We start from the raw sequence: 14,978 nt of genomic DNA, 5'->3' as shown, positions 1-14,978 counted from the left end.
TGACACAGTAAATAAGAGTATTGAACTTAATATCAAGAAGAACTGAGTTCAAATTCTGCCTCTGACACTTATTTGGCCCTAGTCAAGTCATTTATCTCTGCCTCAGTTTCTCTAGCTATTAAAATGAGGACACTAATAGCACCAACTTCATAGGGTTGTTGGGAGGATCAGAGATGTTTTGCAAGTGCCTGACACATAGCTAACATTTAATAAATGTTTATTTCCCTCCTTTCCTCCTATATCACACTGTCATGAAGAAAACCCAATACTTTTATCCAGGAGGCCCACAGAAACTAAACACATTTATTTAGCAGCATAATTAACAGTAGAGTTGCTGGCTGACCACACGGCTGGTATTTCATCCCAAATCTGGATACATTTTATTCAGGGGTCTTTCAACCTAATTCTCTTAGTTTTTTTTATGACAATCCAAGATAGGCCTACACACCCCACTCTCATCCACATCTCTTAACTAAAACACCAAACTGACTGAAATGAGACTTTTTTAAAAATAGAAACTGATATATTTTGCCAAAAATCATGCTTGGTTTCAAGTTGCATGTCTTCCCATTTAAAGGCCCTCACCATCTAGCAGGGTCCCACGGGAGCTATTGGGGCATGCCCTACTGACTGAGTAGGCAGCTCAACTTTCAATTCGATTCATAAAATTGTTAAAAACCGGAGGATCTGGGTCCCATCAAATCCACCTTTCAAGTTGAAGACCACCTGAAGACCCTGGGCAAGTCATCACCTCCTTGGACTTTCCTCTCCTCGGCGGGAGCGGGGGGGGTCAGAGGAGGCTACGGGGCTGGGCCTTTAAAGTCCCTTCCAATTCTAACTCCTAGACTGACCTGTTTCTTGGGCTGTAAAAAGAGGGGGTTGGGTAGGAAGGCCTCACTGGGTCCTTCCAGCTCTAGAACTAGAATCCTACTCAGCTTTTTCAGTAGCGACTCTCCTTCCAATCCTGCCCCACGGGCTCGGGCCGGCAAGAGCCGGGGGCCTGAGGTAAATGCCGGCCAGGCCTCCGCCTGAGGCCTGCTGTGGGGGAGGGGAGGCGGCGCCGTGGCGCCCTGCCCGAAGGAGGCGCGCTTTCCAGAACGGCCCGGGGAGGGGGCGGGACTGGACTGAGGGCGGGCCAGTTTTTCAACACGTCATCGCAACTTCGAACCAACGAAACGAAAAAAAAATAAATCTTTACTTGAGCCCGCCAGAAGAGGAAACACGGGAAAGCACCGTGGCCGGCACGACGCCCTCGGCCGCAACGAGCGTCGCTTCCTCTTCTTCCCCTCCCTCCCCCACCGGCCGAGCAACGCATGCGCCCTCTCGCCCACAACACGGGTTTCGTACTGCGCGTGCGCCATGGCCCCCTGCTGTCACTGGCTCAGCGAAACAAAGCTACTTGTTAGAGACAAAGCTCTAGTCTTCAGAATGAGTTTCCCCCTCTGATGTACTCATTTTCTGTCATTCACCTTTTGCACCAATATTCATCCAACTTCCTAGATTTTAGCACAAATCTACCATATCAACCTGTTTAATTTTTTGCCTCTCAGGTAGGAGCTTAATAAATAAGCCCTGAAGGGCGCATTTGAATTTCTGGTTTTACTAGTCTCTTTCCTCTACTAAATTCATTAAGGTTGTTTATAACTGCTGCTGTTGTTTGTCCTTCGTTCTTGAAGGACCATGACATCAGGGATGATGTCATGACCCCTGGATTTGAGCGAGTCACCAGCCTCACTTTCTCCTCCGGTCATCTGGATCCAGTGACCAGTTATCAGTCAGGAAGGACCTAGAGATGGTTCTGGATTGGAGGCAGCTAGGGTTAAGTAACTTGCCCACGGTCACACAGCTAGTGGCTAGTGTCTGAGGTCAAATTTGAACTTGGATCCTCCAGAACCAGTGCTCCATCCACCCAGCTGCTACATATCCATGACTAATGCTAGGGACAAGTTTACACTTTTTATATGATTCATTGCTAACGTGTTCATAGAGCAAGTCATCCCAACATGGAATTTTTAGATCTGGAAAAGGACCTTGGGATATCATCTGGTAGAATCCTTTAATTTTATAGATAAGACATTGAGGTGGCATGGTTAAGATAACCAGGAAGTGACTTGGCCAAAACCTAGACCCAGTAAAATTCCAGTAGCAAGATGAGAAATTCTCCAAATTTTATGCCATAATTGTCCTTTTTTCTAAGTCATCAACAAGCTTTATTAAGCACTGCTGCATACTAGGGGCAGCTAAGTGTGGCAATGCACAGAGCTGGACCTAGACTCAAGAATTCTCCTCTTCCTGAGTTCAAATCAGGCCTCAGAAATTTATTGTTGTGACCCTGGTCAAGATACTTAATCCTGTTTGCCCGAGTTCCTCAATGGTAAAGTGAGTTGGAAAAGAAGATAGCAAACCATTCCAGCATCTTTGCCAAAATACTTCAACTGAGGTCACAAAGAGCCCAGCAAAACTGGACTAAACAATTACTGTGGTATAACAACTAAAAACAATCTGCTCTCAAGAAGCCTAGTCTTGGGGAGAGAAAATATGCACACAATTTAATGCAAAAAAAAGATATATAGAGGCTAAATCAGGTAATAGATGGAAGGGACTCACTTTAAGGGGAAAGCCAGAATACCTTCTTATTAAAGGGAATTTAATCAAGCTATTGTACTTTAGGAAGATATTTTGACAGCTATATGAAGCGGGGAAAGGCAGGAAACCTTGCAAATATTCCAGGCAAATCTAAATACCTGAACTAAAATGGTGGCTGTATTGGTTGAGAATGAGATAGTGAAGAATTAAGGATAATTATAAATTTATACACCAGGATGTGACAAGAATGGAAGAATGGTAGCGCCCTTAACAAAAGGAGAGATATATATTTTTGGTAGTAGTGTCCATTTCAGACAGACTTTTGATAAGCTAATGGGCCATGCAGGTTGAGACTTGATTCAGGACCAGAGTTGGGATTAGATTCTTCAAGCATATGGCATGATTTTCAATCTCCCTGCCATACTATGGAGGTGAACTTCTAGAGGTATCATCTCTCCCCTTCAGTGAAGCCATTTTCTTTTCCCATGATTTATCATATATCCCTCAACACATTCCAAACCTACCTTCTCCTTAAGTGTCCTTAAGACACTCCCCATCCTTTCAGCAGTAACTTCCACTCCTAATTAATTCAAATCACTAAACAAAAGGTAACCAAAACTCCTCTGCAGATTACCCTACTTCTTCCATTGTTCTATCTTTGAAGAGGCAATAGTTCTTTGTCTTAAGAGTTATATCCCATGTGTGTTCTTGATCCCATGTGCCTTCTCCTTCCAAGGCTCAGATCAGGGTCCTGTTCTAGCTACCTTTTGGATTTCTTGATTCTACCTTTTTTATTTTCTTCTAAATTTGTAGATCTAGTCCACATTTCCCAAACATAACCTGATGAAGATCTCTACCTGGATGGCCAATTGATATCAAATTCAATATGCCCAAACAATTCATCTCATCTGGCGTTTCAAAAAAATCCATCCCTCCTCCAGAATTTTCTGCTGAGGACACCACTGTTACCATGTTCAAAAACAACTTTTCACATTATCCTTACCTACCTCCCCCCTGACCCTAATAACCCAGCAGGTTCTGTGTTTCTCAATACATCTCCACAACAAAGTTTGCATCCATCCCCTTCTCTTAGGAACTGCCATGGTTCAGATCTTGGACTCTGGCATTAGCTTTGTAATAGAATTGTCTCTAGTCTCCTCCCATCTTCCATAATTGAGAAGACTAGCCAATTTTACCTGCAGTAAAAGGGGGGGGGGTCATGTTTCCTCTCTGTTTAAGAATTACATCCATTTTGGCGCAGCTAGGTGGCGCAATGGATAGAGCACCGGCCCTGGAGTCAGGAGTACCTGAGTTCAAATCCAGCCTCAGACACATAATAATTACCTAGCCATGTGGCCTTGGGCAAACCACTTAACCCCATTGCCTTGCAAAAACTAAAAAAAAAAAAAGAATTACATCCATTTGAGCTCATCCATATACATACTTTCTCAAATATGACAGTACAACATATTGGAAGAGATCAACTGGAACCATCATGAAGGACTTTTTTATTTTCCTTTGTAAATAAGCATACAATAAGAATGACCATTGAAGGACATGGAAAAAGACAAGTGATGCAAACCAAGATCCCTATAATATTCAAAAGGGGTGTAAGAGTTGTAAAGGTGATTTTTTGATAGGAAAGATCAGTGAGATTTTAACTCACAAGCCTCAATGTTTCATTCTTTATTATCATTACTTTTTACTAATTTGAAATATTCTTCCTTTAAAATTTTCCAAGTTGCTCTGACGAAGGAAATTTGATCCAATTAAAAATAAAACACTGTCAAATACTAAATGTATTGTTAAGTATAACCTAATTTTCAAGCCTACTTTTGACAATGTTCAAATGTGTTCTTTTTTGATAGGGATCAAAACAAGACAAATAAATAGCCTTCTGAAAATTTTATATGCTACTTAATCTTACATAAAACGTACAGGAAAGCTACTTAGCTACTTAGTATATATTAGAATGGAAATGCTTCCTTTTGAACATTAAGCAAAACCTTTCACATAGTAATAATGAAGTCTCTCACATGGAGAAAAAGCACTCCTGAACTTGTTATATAGGGTACACACACATCACAAAGTAAGCATTTTAGTCACCTAGGAATACCATGCTCAAATTAGGTAGAAACAAAATAGTTATTTCTGGGAGCTGAGTTCCATCGACTCTCCTAGTTAGACATGTAATTATAATGAACTTATTAAGTTCCAAGTTATAAAATATAAGTTATACGTAGTTGTTTCATTTAAAAGTATCCCATAAAGAAAAATGTTCAAAGCATATCCAAATACTATTAATTTTAAAATTGGTTAATTTACAGAGCTAATTGACAATATCAAATATTAAGAAATTTTATCGGGGGTGGCCAAGTTGCTCAGTGGATAGAGCACTGGCCCTGGAGTCAGAAGTACCTGAGTTCAAATCCAGCCTCAGACACTTAATAATTACCTAGCTGTGTGGCCTTGGGCAAATCACTTAACCCCATTGCCTTGCAAAAGAAAATCTAAAGAAATTTTATCAGGTTCTTATGCAAGATGATTCATCCATTTACAGCTGTTGGTGAAAATCTGCTATCTTCATTCTGAAAAAAAATTTTTAAAAAATCAAAAAAACAATCTTTCAAATAATTAAATCTATAAAAGTACATAAGTCAGTTTACATGAATATAATGCAAAACTACACCATAATTAAGTTTTAACTGCTAGTTCAATTTAATCTAGTTCCTTGCCCTCCCCCCCTTAGGATTGAGATATGAATTACCTTTTATTTGAAAGATCAACTGCCTCAATTATAAGTAGGAGTAACCCATGTGATTAGATCAGATTAGCCCTATAAATGTCTGGTCCCGCAAAATTCAGAAAGCACTAACAGATGGCCAATCCATCCAATGGTGCCCTGAGTGAAGAAAGACCAAATTTGATCTGTGATGGCCTAAAACCCCACTGACGAACCTCAAAGCAATGAGAGGAACAGCCATCTGGATCTCAACAAAACTACTTTCTTATGAATTCACTGGGTATTAAAAATAAGGACATATTGTCAAAATTATTAAAATAGTAAAAGAATACAAACCAACAATTTTCAAGGAAACCACTCTAAGCTCTCATGAGCCATATTTTTTTAAAAATGCTCCAAATCACTATTAGAGAAAAGCAAAGCAACTGAGATTCTAATTCTCACTTTCTGAATGTCACACTATTTAATAAAATATTGATAGTTGTAAATTGGTCCACTTTATTTGAAAAATAATTTGGAACCCCTCCAAAAAATTACTAAATTGTCTCAGTAAATACATTATCCCCCTAAAGAAATTAATGAAAAGTTACCTACAATGTTCAACTCAACTTTTAAAAACAAATTTTTTAAAAATAATTTTTATATGGACAAAGAACTGGAAACTAAGGGTACCTATTAATTGGAGAAGGGCTGAGCAAATTATGATACAATATATTAATGTAATAAATATTGACGTATTACAGAAATTATTAAGGGACATGTAGTAACCTCTGGTAGACCTATACTAGTAGCACTTTTTCTCAGGGGCAAAGATCTAGAAAATGAAAAATTTGAACTCTGATGAACACAAAAACCAACCATGATTCCAGAGGACCAATAAAATGCATGCTAACCCTCTCTGAACAGGAGTGATGACTCAGTAACTGACAGTAGAAAATAGACCTTTTTAACATGACCAATATGGAAATTTGTTTTGCTTAACCATATATGTATATATATGTATATATATGTATATATATACATATATATATACACACACACACACACACATATATATATATATATATATATATATATATATTGCTTTTTTGTTGTTTTCCAATGATGAAGAGAAGATGGAATGAAGGGAAAATAAATTTAACTAAAAAAGAGGAGGGTGGAAAAGGGTGATTGTTGCCAAAAATTATTCCATCAAGGATTTAAAGAAATTTAAAGAAATGGTCAAACAAAATTTTCATCTTCTAAATTCAACTTGAGTCTATTTTCTTTAAACACTCATTGTGACCCTCTCCTAACAACTTTCTGCTTTCCAAACAAATTATAAGTGCAAAAAAATGTAAAGATACTTTTTTTAATAAACATTAGCTATCCAGCATGAATATTTTTGGTCAATTTTCCCTTTAATTTCTTAAATTACTCTTAGTATATGCTTCAGATTTTTAACTATCTCCTTAAAAAAATGAAAAAACGATGACTTAAAACTCCATTGGTTTTACAGTGTTAACTCTTTCCAAATATGCCACTCAAATTACAAAACTTTCCTCTGAATATAATAAGCACAGGTTATATATTTAAAATAAACTTCAGTTACCATTTAGGGCCTTCAAAAAAAATCATCTTTCAATAGTTCTCTAATGACTAAAATGTCCTCACAAAATGCCTTCATGGCTAGAAGGTAAATTTCACAAGTCAGTATGAACTTTTGTGACATGGTATGTAGATTCAGTTCCAGTCCAGTATTAACACCCCATTTGAAGCATTCCAACTTCTGCCACAGTCTTAATAGTAATAATACCCCTCTGAATCATGTCCTCAAAGGTTAAATATAACTTTACTACTTGTGTTATTCCCCATATTCCATCATCACATATTTATACTCTTGGCCAAACTTCAAAAGATAAAACTGAACTAAAGATGATTGCCAGTGCTGCTATTTCCAGCAGGTCATAACCCCCACTGGTCATTGGTTGTCCATTCACACTTGAAATTTGCTACATACGTGTAAAACCCAAACTTTTCAGTGACAGTCCATTTCAAAAATTTAAAATTATACCTGTGTATAGGTTAGCAAGTTGAATTACTATAAAGTCCTTTACTAATAATTGCCAACAACATTTTGGTAACCATCACTTTCTGGATAGAAAAATTCTCCCAAGCCATCCAAAGCTGCATCAGTATATATCATCAAGGATTTGGTTGTGATGTAGGTGAGGGGAGCTTCTAAGATCCAGTGCCACTCAACCTCTTTGCTCTATCCATTTTAAATTTACGAAGTCAAAACATTCAATTAATAATTTTTCTTTAAATTCTAAATTCTAAATTCTAAAAAAAACTTACCATAAGGAGAGACCAAGCAGCTGTCACTCGGACTTAAAATAATGACTTCTACTACTAAGCAGGTGGTCAAAGTGAATTTGTTTACATCTTCAGCTTTTTTGCTACAAAAGAAAAGGCCAAAAGCTACAAAAAATTATTATTCAAATGTTAGTACTGTGATTTCCACTTTCCTCTAAGCCCCTTAGCTCTAAATTCTTCTCTTGCAACATGATTAATATGGAAACATGCATGATTGCACATGTACAACATATCAAATTGCTTGCTGTCATTTAGAGGAGAAAGAGAAGGGCAGAAGGTAGAAAACTATGGAATTCAAAAGCTTGCAAAGGGATACATGTAAATGGAAAAAATGTAATTTTTAAAAATGAGTGAGACCTGGGGGGGGGGGAGGGAAGCAAGATTAGGGGGGAAATTGTAAAAAAAATCCAAATAAAAAAAATGAGTGAGACCATTTTCACATAATCCCACCTTGATTTTCTCCCCAAGAATACAAATGAGGTCAACTTAAGCCCATCTTCCTCAAGGGGCTGTCTTGATCTTTTAGAAAGAATATTGATGAAATGGCAGTAATTATAGAAAACTGACATAATGAGCTTATACCTCTTGGCCAAGAGTAGAAGATGCAAACTTATTTCATTTTCAGATATGAGAAACATATGATTTGCTTTGTTTGACTATACTTGTTAGAAGAAAGCAGTATTCATTTTTTACATGGAAGTGATAGTAATGACCAAAAAGTGTCAATGAAACAGTTATTACATATTTTCCTAAGATTGTATTTCTTATAACTACATGAATATGAAAAGGTTCATGATTATTGATGTTTGTCAAGTCATGTTTCCCTAGCATTTATCAAAATGCTGATTTATAAAGCAACTGTTTAAAGTTTTTTCATTCATTCTTTCATTATTTCTACCTAATTGTCAAGATGTCATTCATTTTTAAAAGGAATAATGTCTCCTTTTAGAAGGGAAGTTGGTACCAGTCAAATCTACACTATGATATTATAAACAAGAAAATTAGAATTGGCATATAGCCCACTAACCAAACCCAAGAGTCTAGGAACAAAACCAACCTCCTTTTCTAAAATGTTCACCTCTGGCTCTAGTCTGCTCAGAGTATGCGTGCAATCATGGTAATCAGTTGAAACACGGACTGGAAATGCATTTCATCATGGCAGACACTTTATGTGTGTGACATTAACTTCTAGAGGTTTCTAATGAACTCAAAATAAGCCCTTTAGCTTCAAAAGTGACAAAAAAGGTTCTCACTCATCCAGATTTATGACCTACTCATTCAATGGAAATGTAAAGCCCCAAACCAGAGGACAGAAGATCGTGAAACAAGGTACTTCCCCAAGCTGCTCACAACTTGGTCAGATGTACTGAGTGCTCCCTCCCCTCCATCACTGAGTCAGAAGACTTGATCATCCAAGGGGAAGGTAGAACCTTCCTTTGAACTCACCTCGGATACAAGTGCAGCTTCTGCCTTGCAGTCATTCACATTAAAACTGGTGGTAGCTCTTTGAAGCTTCTAGGAAATGAGACCACATATATGAAAATGAGACTGTGCACTACACTGTGCCACACCCTCATTTAAATCATAAAAATTGTTTCAAAGACATTTCAGTCACTTTTCTGGATGAGCTTTTTAATCTTGAATCAAATGTTCAATACTGATTCATTGGCCATGAATCACACTAAATGCTAATGGCTATGTTGCTTAGGAGCCAAATATAAAAGTTAGCTAAAAATTGCAAAGTTATTAGTTTAACATGCCTGAGCAAAGACAGCATACTTTCAAACACAAATATATATATATATATATATACATACCCAAAAGACCCAACAGTGAAAGTAGTTTTATTCAGTAAAATACAATATTCAAGTAAGTTACAATTCACTGACCAAACATTTTAATACTTTCAGTTTTACTAATCCAAGGATTGCTATTTATTAAATACCTATCATGACAGGGACAGAGCCTCTTTCTGTATATAAACTGAAAACTTCCCCTTTTTATGTAGACAAAATGAGATAGAACCATGAAGCTCTGAAACATGCTATAAGATGGCAATAGGCAAAGGTTTCTTGGTGTCAGGAGCTAAAAATCATGTGAAACAGACTGAAACATTGACTTTCTTTCCTTTTAGATGATGTACTAAATTGAAGGGAAAAATCAAATCAATGGAATTTATATCAGGATTATCTTTCAGTTTTGACATCATCTCTCAGACAAGTATTTTATTAACTCCACTGTCACTAACATTCCATTGTAGATAAAATGAAGACTCAGTAGTCTAACTTAAATTCTATTAAATATCAAAAATGAAAAACATTCCTCAAATAGGTATCCTAAAAAAATGTTTACACATACACATATGGATGGATTTGTCAAGCTGTAAATACAGAAAGAGTGGTTCTGATTCCATTGGGGTGAAGAAAGATCTCTGACCTGCTCTATTTCTGACCTTTGCTAAGTCGCCCCACATTATCCTGGTAGCCCCATTCTCAGGGGCTGGTCCTAGTGAGGACACTTGACTGGATTTAGGCCCCCACTACAGCTTAACACCTGAGCTCTGCCTCTCAAGAGGTAAGAATTTTAAGTAATGCAGCACCAGCAAAGAACTTATATTCAACTGGCAAGTATACATAGATAGATAGATAGATAGATACATAGATAGATAGATAGATACATAGATAGATAGATAGATAGATAGATAGATAGATAGATAGATAGATAGATAGATAGATCACAAGACTGAAGAATGTCATTTCTGATTTCGGAAGATATTTAGTCAGCAAAGCATCATCCATCAAATTGTAAACTCCTTGAGGTCAAGGGACTGTCTTTTGCTAAAGGCAGTGACTTTGGAGGTAGGTGCATTATTATTCTCATTTTATAAATGTGGAAACAGGGGCAGAGAGATTCAACAAAGATCTCCTAAGTCACAGAAGTACTCAGAAAGCAAGATGAACAGAACCAGAAAAACATTGTAATCAGAAAAACATCATACACCCTAACAGCAACATGGGGGTGATGATCAACCTTAATGGACTTGCTCATTCCTTCAGTGCAACAATCAGGGACAATTTTGGGCTATCTGCAATGGAGAATACCATCTGTAGCCAGAGAAAGAATTGTGGAGTTTGAACAAAGAACAAAGACTATTACCTTCAATTTAGTAAAAAAAACCCGCTATCTTATTATGTAATTTTGTAATCTCTTATACTTTATTTTTCTTCCTTAAGGATATGATTTCTCTCTCATCACATTCAACTAAGATCAATGTATATCATGGAAACAATATAAAGACTAACAGAATGCCCTCTGTGGGGGGGTGGGGGGAGGGAAACAAGAATGGGGGAAAAATTGTAAAACTCAAAAATTAATAAAAACTTTCTGAAGAAAAAAGAGCTTGGCTATCAAGAATTTATTATCCCCAAAGAGAGATGGATATTTAGACAAGTTAATCAGTTAGAGAATATAAACAAATATCTTAGCACTTACCTGTATCAGAGATACAGCCCTTCCCATGCTGAGCTCCATCCTTTAACCTGGGCTAGGTGTGGACCTGAGACAAGGAAGTTTTCTTTTTCTGGTGCTGGACTTCTGCCTCCCAGCTTTGCCCAGGGCCATGCCTCCTCCTCTGACAAGGCCCCTTACTAATTAAAAACCAAATCCACCTTCAATCTAAAAGTTGAAAGCAGAAAATTTTCGATTGCTATCCAGAACTGGTCTGCATGAACTTGAACTGATGTTATCCTTACAGCTTAATATGGCCAAGAGCTTGAACCATATTAAGTCAATTCTAGCTGGGAAAATCAGGGGTGTGGTTTGCTGTTATCTCCTCTCTTCCAGATACCCCACATTAGCTTTGATACTTAAATTTATATCTGGTGATGGGGAAGTCAGATTAATATATGTGAGGGGGTTTTAGGAATTTTTAAAAAATTAATAACTTGGTCAATGGCTCTCTCCCCATCCCCAGCCCACTGTCAAAATCTTCCTGTGGACTCTGCTCAGAACATGTGTATAATCAGTGATCATGTGAAACACGGACTGAACATGCAGCTCATCATGGCAGGAAACTTTCCCAGGAACTAGGCTATTTTTCCACTGAAGACAAAATTAAAATCAAGGGCATCAGAGGGATTTTGATTCAAAGCACATTTTACGGAAGGGCTTAACATGTTTTCTTCATCTATTTCCCATTCTAGATTAGCAATATTCAGCCTAAATTCACTTAAATGGATAGCTTAAAAATGAAGACAATTACTTTAAGATCTACTCCAGTATCCATCCACCTGAACAAGCATCTGTTTGCTAAGAGAAACCAGATCACACTGTTAAAAAGAAAATGACCATTTTAAAAGGCATCTTAAAAATGGTCTATTTCTACTCTTCTTAGCATATACTAAGCTTCAGTTATATCATATAAATGCTAAAGATCTATAAAAATTTACTCACCACTAGTTTAACTTTTATAGAGAAGGCAGCACTACCACCTGCAGACCTGCCTGAGAATTCAGAGACCACGTGGTTTTTTAAAGACACAAAGCCCAGTAGTCTCATTTCTCCCCTTCTCTTACCATAAGCACTACAAATTAATTAAACCATATTTAAAAGAGGATAGGTGTTAGCAAAAGGATCATAAAGGGTTGTCAATACAATTTACCTTTGGTAGAAAAGTCATTAGGCAATCCATGGCATTTTTAAAATATTTAATAATTATTCTGTTAGCACACAGTACAATGCCCCCCCATCTACACCTTTCATGGCATAAACTGCTATAAAAATAACCACTAGAAATTTTGTCTTAAGGAAAAAGCTTACACATGCAAACAAAATCCTATCCCACTTCTGAAAACTAGAACAGCTAAGAAGAACCCCACAAACCATCATACTTCTCACCCATCACCAGATATTTGGTGAATGAATCAATGAAGCATTAAGAATCTAGACTGCGTGTCTCAATCATTCTTCTATTAAACACACACACACACACACACACACACACACACAAATACAACATTTATTACTAATCTCACTGATTAAAAAAAGAAAAAGGGGCTAAATAAGTTAAATTGAAGGCCAACACCATTTAATGCCATCAAAGTACTGGAGTAAAGAAACTAGCAATGCATATTGTAGTTCACAACTCAAGGTTTTCAAAAGACACCCTACCCTTCCAAGGGCTCCTATCTCAGAGGCCCAGTGAAACCCTGGCTCTAATGTTTCTACTCAGTCTCTCCCAATCCAGCCCAAATATTATTAGCAGCAAAATTCCAAGGTTAAAATAATGATCCAGTAAAATTTTCAAAGTGTTCATTAAATGAAGATTCAGTCCCTACTCTCCTCACCCACCTTATAAGAAAGGAAGGCAGACAAAGTCAGACTTCAGATTCAGCCTCAGAACTGCATGCCCCCTGGCAACAGGCCACATTAGCCTAAAAAGCCAGCACTCCCAGGCCTGCAGCTATTCAGAATGAGCTCAGTGCAGCTCAGTTTTAGGAAGCCTCCAGGTCACAGACAGAAGCCTGGGCTAAACAGCAGCTCAACTTTGCCCTCCCAGGCTAAAGCCCCATACCACCCCCTGGCTTTCTCAGGACTTCACAAAAATTGATCTTGCTTCCAGCTGGCACCAAGAAGTGAAAGAAAGAGCAGATGGCTCCCCAAAACCCAGGCTTAAAAGGGATTGAAAAGCTACCCGCCTGCCCAACTCCCCAAGCACCACTCACCCAGCCATTGGCAGAATAAAGAAAAAGGTGGGAGAGCCCGGAAACAGCTTTAAAGAAACAATGGAAGCACCTGATTGGCTAGTAAGTCCAGGGCAAAGGCCCACCCTTCCCTTCCCTTAAAAGGGGTTAAAGTGATGTGCTTTCCTGTTTCTTCTGGAACAGGTTCTTAACCTTTAGCAAGGTATAGACAGACCCTTTGACAGTCTAGTGAAGCCTATGGGCCTCTTCTCAAAATGATGTTTTTTTAATGCATAAAATACAAGGCAGGATTACAAAAAAAAATCTATTGAAATACACTAGGACAGCCAAGCAGACTGACTAGAGACAGAGAGAAACAGAGATTAGGGATTAGTACCCTGTTTAGAGTCTGTGATACTCCAGAAAAAAAATCAGGCTGAGTTGTTTTAGGGGTTGTTATTTTTAGCAAAGCTAAAGCAAGCTCATGAAGATTATTTAAATAGACTGAACATCAAACTTGTGCTGCATCAGAATATAGCAATCCATTTTTATACATTTAAGGCACTACTTCTTTTATGTAGAGATAATAGACCCTAACTTGGGAACTCACATTAAATCCTCAATGAAATGATAACTCCAAAAGTAATCTCCTTTGCACTTCCTCAACATAGAGGTTCCAATCACTTATGCCTACACTATGGAAATAGAGCACTGGACTTGGAATCCCATCTCAGATCTATCTAGCTGTGACTCTGGGCAAGTCATTTAACTTCTCTGTGTCTCAGTTTCCTCATTTGTAAAATGAGGATTTGTGGCTTATTGGCCACTAAGGTCATTTTTCAGCTCTAAATCTACAGTCAGAAATAAGTTTATGACTTGGCATCCAGGCTCCAGGATCCCCCAGCTGTAGTTCCCCTATTATATATATAATGATGCTTGAGTAATCTTATTAGAGATCTAATAACATTCTAGTATCTCCCTCTTTAGCCAAAAACCTTGACATGTTCCCTTTTGCTTAAAAGTCAAAAACTTCTTTCACTAACCCAGACAATCTCATACCAATCTGCCTAACTAGTATTATCATGACCAGGAAATTCTGATATTTAATTTTTATTAAAAGAATTTCAAACTATAAATTTACAAGGTATTGTTCTCATATAAAGGGCTAATTTCAGAGCTTTCAGAAAGATCTACTCCAAGTACTTTATTTTCCAGTCAAACTATGCTTTTTTACCATTTCCCAAATTCACCAGCTGAAATGTCACCTCCAGTGACACCCCTAATCCCCAATCAAAATCAATTTCTATCTCTTCTGGTCTCCAAACATTTTCTTGTGTTTTTTTTATTTTCTTATAATAATCTACATTTACATATATTGCTTCCTTCATTAGAATGTAAACTCTTTTGAGGACAGGAACTGTTTTTGCTTTGTCCTGTAATACTAAAATTAATTCAGATTGTTTATTAGAAAGTCAAATATTGAAGCTGAAGCTTAAATACTTTCACCACAAATAAGAAGGCAGGACTCACTGGAAAACATCCTGATGTTGAGAAAGGTTGAAGACAAAAGCAAAATGGGACAATAGAGGATGACATAAATAGTATCATGGAAA

At 37.4% G+C, this 14,978-nt stretch overlaps 1 protein-coding gene and 3 non-coding genes across 7 annotated transcripts in view; all 4 read right to left on the bottom strand.

Annotated features, from left to right (window-relative positions):
- CCNB1IP1 (cyclin B1 interacting protein 1) overlaps nucleotides 1-13,405 on the bottom strand; it is a 33,956-nt gene extending 20,551 nt beyond the window's left edge. Inside the window, exons 1-3 of one of the 4 annotated variants that reach the window (XM_074234990.1) lie at nucleotides 11,177-13,405; nucleotides 9,131-9,199; nucleotides 7,667-7,789 (exon numbers count right to left, since the gene is read on the bottom strand). The gene's annotated coding sequence lies outside the window, so the exon portion shown is untranslated. Of the gene's footprint in view, nucleotides 1-851; nucleotides 1,062-1,198; nucleotides 1,324-7,666; nucleotides 7,790-9,130; nucleotides 9,200-11,176 lie in introns of those variants that run through there. The other 3 variants (XM_074234991.1, XM_074234992.1, XM_074234993.1) reach the window with 3 other exon arrangements.
- LOC141523205 (small nucleolar RNA SNORA79) lies at nucleotides 5,427-5,572 on the bottom strand. Its single transcript, XR_012478396.1, has one exon. It is a non-coding gene; the product is annotated as a small nucleolar RNA SNORA79 (small nucleolar RNA).
- LOC141523218 (small nucleolar RNA SNORD126) lies at nucleotides 8,773-8,849 on the bottom strand. The gene has a single exon (XR_012478406.1). It is a non-coding gene; the product is annotated as a small nucleolar RNA SNORD126 (small nucleolar RNA).
- On the bottom strand, nucleotides 11,682-11,756 carry LOC141523220 (small nucleolar RNA SNORD126). The gene has a single exon (XR_012478408.1). It is a non-coding gene; the product is annotated as a small nucleolar RNA SNORD126 (small nucleolar RNA).
- Nucleotides 13,406-14,978: the final 1,573 nt, after the last annotated feature.

This window comes from Macrotis lagotis, chromosome 4, assembly GCF_037893015.1.
Source record: "Macrotis lagotis isolate mMagLag1 chromosome 4, bilby.v1.9.chrom.fasta, whole genome shotgun sequence".
Taxonomy (NCBI): Eukaryota; Metazoa; Chordata; class Mammalia; order Peramelemorphia; family Peramelidae; genus Macrotis; species Macrotis lagotis.
Note: the sequence above shows the minus strand (reverse complement) of the source record. Positions and strands in the feature narration are given on the sequence as shown.